Raw genomic sequence first — 9,582 nt, 5'->3', positions numbered from 1 at the left:
TTTTTGGGTGCACAGTTCTACCTTCCCTCTGAAAAGGCTGTCCCCAGGGGCAGCTGATGGGGCTTCTCCCCTCCATCTATTCGCTCTGGACCCAGCATGGTGTGCAGCAGAACAGGCCCCTCCCCACTCCCCCGCCCACCCTCAGTGGTTTTCAAACCCTTATAGGGCATCCGAATTTTGGGGAGGGCTTGTTAAAACACAGATTCTGGGCCTCACCTCCCCAAATTTCTGATTCAGCAGGTCTGGGATGAAGCCCAGAAATTTGCATTTCTAACAATTTCTCAGGTGGTGGCCTGAGGACCTCCCTCCCTTTAAGAACCACTTAGGCAGCTGAGACTTCAACAGCAAGTTTCCAAGATGCCACCCAAAGGAACAAGTGGCTCTGGAAAAGGGTAAAGTGGGAGCAGCCTCTGGGAATGGCAGTGCTGGCAAGAAGGCTCAGGGTCCCAAAGGCGGTGGCAGTGCAGCTAAGGTCAGACACATTCTGGGTGAACAACATGGCAAAATCACGGCAGTCATGGAAAAGTTAGAGTCTGGGATAAGATTCAACGAAGCGATCTCACAATACAGTGAAGATAAAGCCAGGCAAGGGGGCGACTTGGGTTGGATGACGAGGGTCCATGATGGGGCCATTGCAGGAAGCAGCATTTGTCTTGCCTGTAAGTGGGATGGATAAGCCTGTATAACATCCACCAGTTAAGACAAACTTTGGATATCATATTATTATGGTTAAAGGAAGAAAATAAAATCATAGAAAGACTAAGAAAAAAACACCTAAAAGCACCCCTTCTAGGCAGACACAACACTTTCATCTGTGCTCACCCTCAGCAGGGCCCCTGAACTGGGCATGGGCAGCCCCGGCCCTGATCCATCCCCCATGCTTCCCTCCCCACCCTATGCTTCAGACCCAGAGAGCTCTGGAGCCCCCCAAACACTCTTTGTCAGGCACCAACCCAGGCCCTGGGGTACAATGATGAACCTTGGCTCCTGTCCCCGCCACACTCCTCAGCATGGTGCTGGCCTCTTGGATGGTTTGGGCAGCTGGACACAGCCCCTTGACCTTCCTGATCCCCTCATACCGTGCTCACTCCATTCCCATCTTCCCATGCAGCAGATGGCGAGGGACAGAAATTATTTTCTTCTTTGCCAGAGGAACGCACTTAGTGCCAGGGCTAAGAGAGGAGACTGAGTCCGTGGGGACGGCATCCCAGCCTGCCGTCCTTCCCTGGGGCCTGCTGGGGCAGCCTGGCCCACTCCAGCACCAGGCCCATGTGCCCAGCTGCCTGGGCAACACCCTGGCTCAGGCACCGCCAAGCCCCTCCTCACTCAATGGCCCCACCCTGAACCCCTTCTGCTCCCTCTCTCTTCTCCCTGTCACACAAAGGCCCAGCCACAGCCGCTGAGCCAAACTAGAAATCTGAGGGTCACCCCCTCTGCTCCCTTCCCTTCCTCCTCGCAGCCAGGGGAGCAGCAAGCCCTGTCCTGCTCCCCTTGAAGCCTCCTAACCCGCCCTCCTCCACAGACCCACACCACTGTCTCTGCTTGAGCCACTGCCTTCTGCCAGCTTCATGGCAGCAACCTCCTCACTGCTCCAGCTGACTGCTCCGGAAGCCTCTCCATCCCACTGCCACCCGAACCACCTTCCTTCAATGACAATATGAGGATAAAATGCAAACCTGTGGTCAAGTCACATGCGCTTCTGTGATCACACCCTTACAGCTTCCCTAGCCCCTATGCCCCCTGGTCCCAGCTGCACAGAACTATTCAACATCCCCAGATCACCAGAGGCTTCTCCAAAGGCCCTTCTCTCCCAATCCACCTATCCTCCTACCCTCCTCCAAGTCTCAGTGGAGCACTGACTCATCCAGGAAGTCTACTCTGACCACCCGACTGCATTAGGAGCCGCTCCTCCAGGCCCCATAGCCCTGTATGTCCCTCTTTCTCTACATGGCATCCACAATATCAAAGTCATCTATTTACTCATCTGGGAGAAACTTGAGTGTCAACACTATGTCTTATGCAGTTTTATATCCTCAGTGACCACCACAGTGCCTGACACATAGTAGATGCTCATTAAATAAACGAATGGACAAGTAGCCAACACAGAAAGGCACCTTCTGGCCAGACACAGTGCAGGAAATTGCCTCTCATGGCTCAGGAGGGATCTTTGCTTGTTTCTCAGGGTCCTGAAATAAGGCTAAGGGACTCATGGCTCAGGGTACAGGGAAACGGCCGTCTGAGAAGCCATCTCTTTCAAGTTCTTGGCACCTGGAGTGTCTGGGCACCAGATGCCCCCTCCCCCAGAGAGAAGCAGCCGCAGCCACTCACTGACCTTGATGAAGGTGATGAACTGCTCGCCCCTCCAACAATGTGCTCGGACACACATAGAAACAACAGCTGGGCACTGGGCCTTTATTGATGTTAAACTTAGGCCCTGGGAGGTCACCCTGAACTATGACCACCCCCTCCACCCCGTGCCCAGGCTGGGGCCAGAAATGTCAGGGGGAAGCAGGTGCCAACACAGACAAAGAGCCCTGCCCTTGTTTCTGGTGTGTATCCCCACCTCCCTGGCTGCTTCCTCCTCCCGCTCCATTCTCCTCCAAAGCCCCATACCTCCACAGACCCCAGCCCTCCTTCTTCCCCGCTCTCACGTCCTTGCCCCTACCCCATGACTATTTTGAAGGAGGCTTGGGGAGGAATTGAGCAGGGTGGGACCTTCTCAGTCAGCAGATCTAATGAAGATCCTTCCAGACCCTAGCCAGGATAGGACAACCTCTCCAAAACTCTGAGGCTGGGCTGAGCCTCTTTCTGAGGATAGGGCTTTCATGGGGTCTCACCCTGTTCACACTGGGGCAGGGGGAGGGGCAAGCTGCTACCCTCTTTTCCGTGCAAGAAAGAGGAGGCCTCCCTTTGCTTCCTTATACATGCGGACTCCCAGCCACACTTCCACCCATCTCTTTGCTGCTCATCAGGGCTCAGCTATAGGAAAATTGGTAACACAAAGCCCAGCTCCAAGGTGCTCACTGTCAGTCCAGCGGGGAATGGGACTGCAGACATATAACTACACCCAGAGTGCACCTGCTGCAGCAGAGGCTGGAAACCAAACAGGGGCCTTGGGAGCTGGGGGTGGAATGAATTTCCACAGCCAAAGCAGGAGGTGGAGAGGGATTAGGCCCCCTTAGACAGACCCATCACAGACTATCCTGGGTTTGCGATGTGGTAATGCTTCTTGAAGAGTGGTCCACCGACTCCTGGGGGTACCATGTTTGTCTTTGCATTGGGTTGGCATGTGGGCTGATAGTGTGAAGGCAATGGTGGGTAAAACTGGTGCCTTATTCTTTCCCATGTTGCAGTCATTGGGGCCAAAAAGCCAGTTTTATTTAAGCATCCTTGATGAAACAGAAAAAAAAGTTAATTGTATTAAATTAAATATGTTTAGAATATAGAGCACTTCTAACATAGACCAAAGTATATGGAATACATATCTACATATCTATGTAAGCTATAAGTGCTGTATTCCATCATAAAACATCTTTTTTTTTTTTTGAGACGGAGTTTTGCCTTTGTTGCCCAGGCTGCAGTGCAATGTCACAATCTCGGCTTAACGCAACCTCCACCTCCAGGGTTCAAGCGATTCTCCTGCCTCAGCCTCCCAAGTAGCTGGGATTACAGGCATCCACCACCACACCCGGCTAATTTTGTATTTTTAATAGAGACAGCGTTTCTCCATGTTGGTCAGGCTGGTCTCGATCTCACAACCTCAGGTGATCTGCCCACCTCAGTCTCCCAAAGTGCTGGGATTATAGGCGTGAGCCACTGTGCCCAGCCAAGGCATCATTTTTACTTGAGAAAAGGACTGATTGAAAAACTATTGTCTGGATGCAGTGGCTCACGCTGGTAATTCCAGTACTTTGGGAGGCCGAGGTGGGAGGATTACTTGAGCCCAGGAGTTTGAGACCAGCCTGGGCAACATGTAAGACCCCATTTTTACAAAAAATACAAAAATTAGCCAGTCATAATCGTGTGCACCTGTAGGCTCAGCTACTTGGGAGGCTGAGGCAGGAGGATCACTTGAGCCTGGGAGGTCAAGGCTACAGTGAGCTAAGATAGCACCACTGCACTCCAGCCTGGGCAACAGAATGAAATCCTATATCAAAAAAAAAAAAAAAAAAAAAAAAAAGGAAGGGAAGGGGAGGAGAGGGGAGAGGAGGAAAGGGGAGGGGAGGGGAGGGGACTATTGGCTGGATGCAGTGGCTCATTCCTGTAATCCCAGCACCTTGAGATGCCAAGGTGGAAGGGTCACTTTAGTCCAGGAGTTGGAGACCAGCCTGGGCAACATGGAGAGACATCGTCTTTACAAAAAAGTGCAAAAATTAGCCAGGCGTGATGGCACATGCCTGTAGTCCCAGCTACTCAGAAGGCTAAAGTGAGAGGATCACTTGAGCACAGGTGGTTGAGGCTACAGTAAGCTGAGATCAAGTCACTATACTTCAGTCTGGGCAACAGAGGGCCACCCTGTCTCAAAAAAAAGAGAGAGAGAAGAAAAGAAAAAGAAAAACTGTTAATTGGACTTGACTATTTTCTCAAAAATGAACAAAGTAAGCCTGTAACTTTTTTTTTTTTTGAAACAGAATCTTGCTCTGTCACCCAGGCTGGAATGCAGTCGCCCAATCTCGGCTCACTGCAGCCTCCACCCTCCAGGTTCAAGTGATTCTTGTGCCTCAACCTCCCGAGTAGCTGTGATTACAGGCATGCACCACCACGGCCAGCTAGTTTTTTGTGTTTTTAGTAGAGACGGGGTTTCACCACGTTGGCCAGGCTGGTTTCAAACTCCTCACCTCAGGTGATCCTTCAGATCCTCCCAAAGTGCTGGGATTACAGGCATGAGCCACCGCGCCCAGCCTAAGCCTGTAACTCCAAGGAAAACAGTTCAGAGTACTTGTTGCCAATTATAAAATTCAAGCTTTCCAACAAAAATTTGAATCTTGAAAAGTTCTATCTGCCATCATGAGCTTGACAGGTTCCCAAACGCATAATGACTTTTCAGATAAGATCAATGGTGATATTAAGGATGTAATTGTTTATCATTGTTTAATGTATGAAATGCGTCAACATTTGGAAAATATGCATAACTTGGAACATCAATATCCTCCAAATGACCAAGGCATAATGTCACAAAATCCAGAGTATTAAAACTTTATTGATAGGTTTCAGATTGTACATTGTAGCTAACCCTTAAGAAACTCCCACTTATCGAGTTTTGATGTAGTACCCAAGAATATCCACAATTCTCTGAAAAAGCTATTAAAATACTTCTCTCAGCCAGGCACAGTGGCTCACTCCTGTAGTCCCAGCACTTTGGGAGGCTGAGGTGGGTGGATCACAAGATCAGGAGTTCAAGACCAGCCTGGCCAACATGGTAAAACTTGTCTCTACTAAAATACAAAAATTAGCTGGGCATGGTGGCGTACACCTGTAATCCCAGCTACTCAGTATGCTGAGGCAGGAGAATCACTTGAACCAGGGAGGTGGAGGTTGCAGTGAGCCAAGATCATGCCATTGCACTCCAGCCTGGGCAATTGAATGAGAATCTGTCTTGAAAAAAAAAAACTTCTGTTTTCTGACTACATATCTATGCAAGACTGGATATTTTTTGTTATATTTCTAACAAACATTGATTGCAAAGCAGATATGAGAATCCAACTGTTTTCTATTAGGCCAGACAAGTAAAAGGATTTGTAAAAATGTAATAAAATGCCACTCCTCACTAGGTATTTCTGCTCTGTAATTTTATCACAAAACCTTTTATTTATAATAAATAATAATATTTTATTCGTATTTTTTTACATTATAATGTATAATATATTGTTACACTATTTATGACATATAATAAAATAAGTTAACATGTAAAATGGACTTATTATAATTACTAAATGAATTAATATATTTTAGGCTGGGTACAGTGGCTCACACTTTTAATCCCAGCACTTTGAGAGGCCGAGACGGGCAGATGACTTGAGCTCAGGAGTTCAAGACCAGCCTGGCCAACATGGTGAAACCCCTGTCTCTACTAAAAATACAAAAATTAGCCAGGCATGGTGGCACATGCCTGGAATCCCAGCTACTCAGGAGGCTGAAGCATGAGAATCGCTTGAACCCAGGAAGCAGAGGCTGCAGTGAGCCAAGATTGTGCCACTGCATTCCAGCCTGGGCAACAGGGCAAGACTCTGTCTCAAACATATATATGTTGACCTTTTTTCTCAGTTTTAATTTCTGATATGGAGAATATTGATAGATTTAACTGACTTAAACAAAAGGTCTTTGGAGTCCTTAACAAAGAGTGTAAAGGGGTCCTGGGTCTCCGTCTGTTGCCTAGAGTGTCACAAACTCCTAGGCTCAAGCGATCCTCCCACCTTGAGCACCTAAAGCACTGGGATCCCAGGTGTAAGCCACTGCGCCCGGCCAGGGGTATAAATGTTTCATTCAAAGTTGGTGACCTGGGGCTGCTACATTGAGACCTGACTTTACACCCTTTATTATTAATCTGAGAATCAAATTCTATGTTTTTAGCAGATTATCATTGTTATTATCCTGATTTACATTATCATCTACAAAATAACATAAAAGATGAAATAATCAAGAAAACATAAAGTATGATTTTTAATTATGTCCAATGGCAGCCAATAACAGGATTCAACCAATAATTTTTTTTTTTTTTTTTTTGAGACGGAGTCTCTCTCTCTGTAACCCAGGCTGGACTGCAGTGGCACAACCTTGGCTCACTGCAACCTTTGCCTCCCAGGTTCAAGTGATTCTTCTCCCTCAGCCTCCCAAGTAGCTGGGACTACAGGCGCCAGCCACCATGCCTGGCTAATTTTTGTATTTTTAGTAGAGACAGGGTTTCACCATGTTGACCAGGCTCATCTCAAACTCCTGACCTCAGGTGATCTGCCCACCTCGGCCTCCCAAAGTGCTGGGATTACAGGCATGAGCCACCGCGCCCAGCCCAAGAATTTTTAATATCCAAGTTATTGTGTGTAAGATCAGTCATTGCTAGTGAGCTCCAGGTATTTTGTGGTTTAATAAAATGCCCTGAAGGCACTGCATGAAACAGTGGCATTATAAAACTGTGATTTTTGTTTCAGTCCTCTGTGTGGGTTATGTGAGAAAACCCCGGCATTGGCTGACCTAGTCCCAGGAGCTGTATTTCTATTCCTGGAATAAAGAGATAAGTTCTTCTTCTTGCCACCAGAGGGAGCATTGGTGAGCCTTGGTGCGTGCGTGCATGCGTGTGTGTGTGTGCATGTGTGTGTGTTTGTGTGTGTGTGTGTAGAGAGAGAGAGACAGAGAAACAAAGAGAGAGAGAAAGAGAAAGAACGTGTGGGTGATGCCTGAGATCGCTTGAGTGTGAAACTTTCAGAGTGGCTGATTGTATGTGAATGTCCCTCCTCCCTCCACCCACACGATAAGCAATCAAAAGTGTTTCCAGTCCCAACCTCTTATTCATCACTCCCTGAACCTTCCCTGCACACTTGTTCACAGCTAGGTGATCTGGGTGGATTCCAGGGCTAAAGCTTGGAGAGCAACAAATACAGTTCATCTGAGAGAAGCGTCTTGCAACGCAGTTACTGTAACCCCAACATAGTTGCTTTGGACCTGTCTATCTTTCTTAAAGTGAGGTCTCCCTGTAATCCCAGAATTCCCTTGAGGATCTAAGTGTTCTATGGTTCTTAACTTTTGGAAGGGGGTTCAAGCTTCCTTTGAAAACTTTTGCAGTCCAAAAGCATTCACACACATCATTTTGAAAAGCCAAAAGCTATTCCACACCAATTCCAGCGGGCTCAGAGACCCTCTGGAACCCATTCAAGGACACACATGGGAAGGAGGCCTGACCAGTAGTGTGTGCACAAGTGTCTCTAAAGACTTCAAGCTGCTTCATCCCAAGAAGAGACACCAGCTGCAGTAGCCCCTGCTCCTGTCTGGGCGTGGCCAACAGTGACACTGAGAAGCGGAGAGAGCTTGGAGAGAAGGCAGCTGACCATAGAGGGAGGTGTGGAGCCAGGAGTGAGTGGATGGTCCCTGATGCCTCAGGAGACCGAGGTATGAAGAAAATTCCCGTTTCCACTACTGAAGGTTATTGAGGTTACCAGGGTGCCTTGTGGAGTCCAGGGAGCCAAGAATCTCACAGCCTGTAACAAAATGATATTCACTCCCAACTCCAGGTGCAGCCACCTCAGAATAATTCAGGGGGTTCAGCCTGGAGTGAAGTATACTCTTGCTATACCCTCCCTGGTATCCTCTCCACCTACCTTGATAAATGTGAATTTTTTGTGATTCAGTCTAAAATCCAGACAGAAGGGAAGCCTGCTTTTCCTGCCTTGTTGGCCACATGAATATATAAAAACTCCCCAAACATTTGTAATACGTGCAATAACATGTGTTTTACTGTTATACTGAGAAGGTAGTGATGAATTCTCTCACAGGGGACTCAAGAGAAGATTTGCAGGGGGCATAAGCCCGGAGCCGGGTTTTGTAGGATGTATAGGAGTTCATCAGGCAACCAAGGAAAAAGGGCACTACAGACCCAAGGAACAGCCTGGCCATGGCACGGTGGCATAAGAAAGCATGGCGTGTGGGGAACTCTAGCAAGTTTACTCTTGCTATGGAAGAGACGAAGGTTAAGAATAAGCCCCAAGGGGCATGGATGTGTTCTTTTTTGTTTTGTTTTGTTTTGTTCTTTTGAGACAGAGTCTCACTCTGTCATCCAGGCTGGAGTGCAGTGGTGCGATCTCGGCTCACTGCAACCTCCCCCACCCCAGTTCAAGCAATTCTCCTGCCTCAGCCTCCCGAGTAGCTGGGGCTACAGGTGCCCACCATGCCTGGCTAATTTTTGTATTTTTAGTAGAGATGGGGTTTCACCATGTTGGCCAGGCTGGTCTCGAACTCCCGCCCTCAGGTGATTCACCCTCCTCGGCCTCCCAAAGTGCTGGGATTACAGGTGTGAGCCACCACCCTCAGCCATTGATGTGTTTTAAAGGGAGGCAGAGGAAGAAACTAGAAGAGGAGAGAAAAAGAGACAGGGCTAGAATAAGATTAGTATGATGTCACAGAAGTCAAGGGGAGACAGAGTCCTGAAGGGACTATTAATATAGTTAATTAATGTGATATTATTAATTTTATTAATAATTAATATAACACTAAAGTCCTCAAAACCCTCTCTGGAAAAAAGCATAGGCCACAGATCCTATCTTGGTTTGTGTTTCTTTTTCCTAAGCGTGTCCTCAACCTTGGCAAAATAAACCTCTAAATCGACTGAGATCTGTCTCAGGCACCTGTTGGTTTACAAAACATACAATGCAAACAACAGAACAAAACATCAAAAAACTATGATTAATATTTCCAAAGACAGAGAGATAATATTGCATCCATGAAATGGGAAGAGAATCCATACAAAAAAAGGAAAAAATAACATTCAGAAAACAAAAGGAACTCTTTCTCATTCCTTTTTCTTTTTTTTTTGTTTTTTGAGATGGAGTCTGGCTCTGTCGCCCAGGCTAGAGTGCGGTGGTGCGATCTCGGCTC

The 9,582-nt window shown here is 47.5% G+C and overlaps 1 pseudogene; it reads left to right on the top strand.

Annotated features, from left to right (window-relative positions):
• Positions 1-336: 336 nt before the first annotated feature.
• LOC129019601 (peptidyl-prolyl cis-trans isomerase NIMA-interacting 4-like) lies at positions 337-746 on the top strand (annotated as a pseudogene).
• Positions 747-9,582: the final 8,836 nt, after the last annotated feature.

Source organism: Pongo pygmaeus, chromosome 1, assembly GCF_028885625.2.
Source record: "Pongo pygmaeus isolate AG05252 chromosome 1, NHGRI_mPonPyg2-v2.0_pri, whole genome shotgun sequence".
Lineage (NCBI taxonomy): Eukaryota > Metazoa > Chordata > Mammalia > Primates > Hominidae > Pongo > Pongo pygmaeus.
Note: the sequence above shows the minus strand (reverse complement) of the source record. Positions and strands in the feature narration are given on the sequence as shown.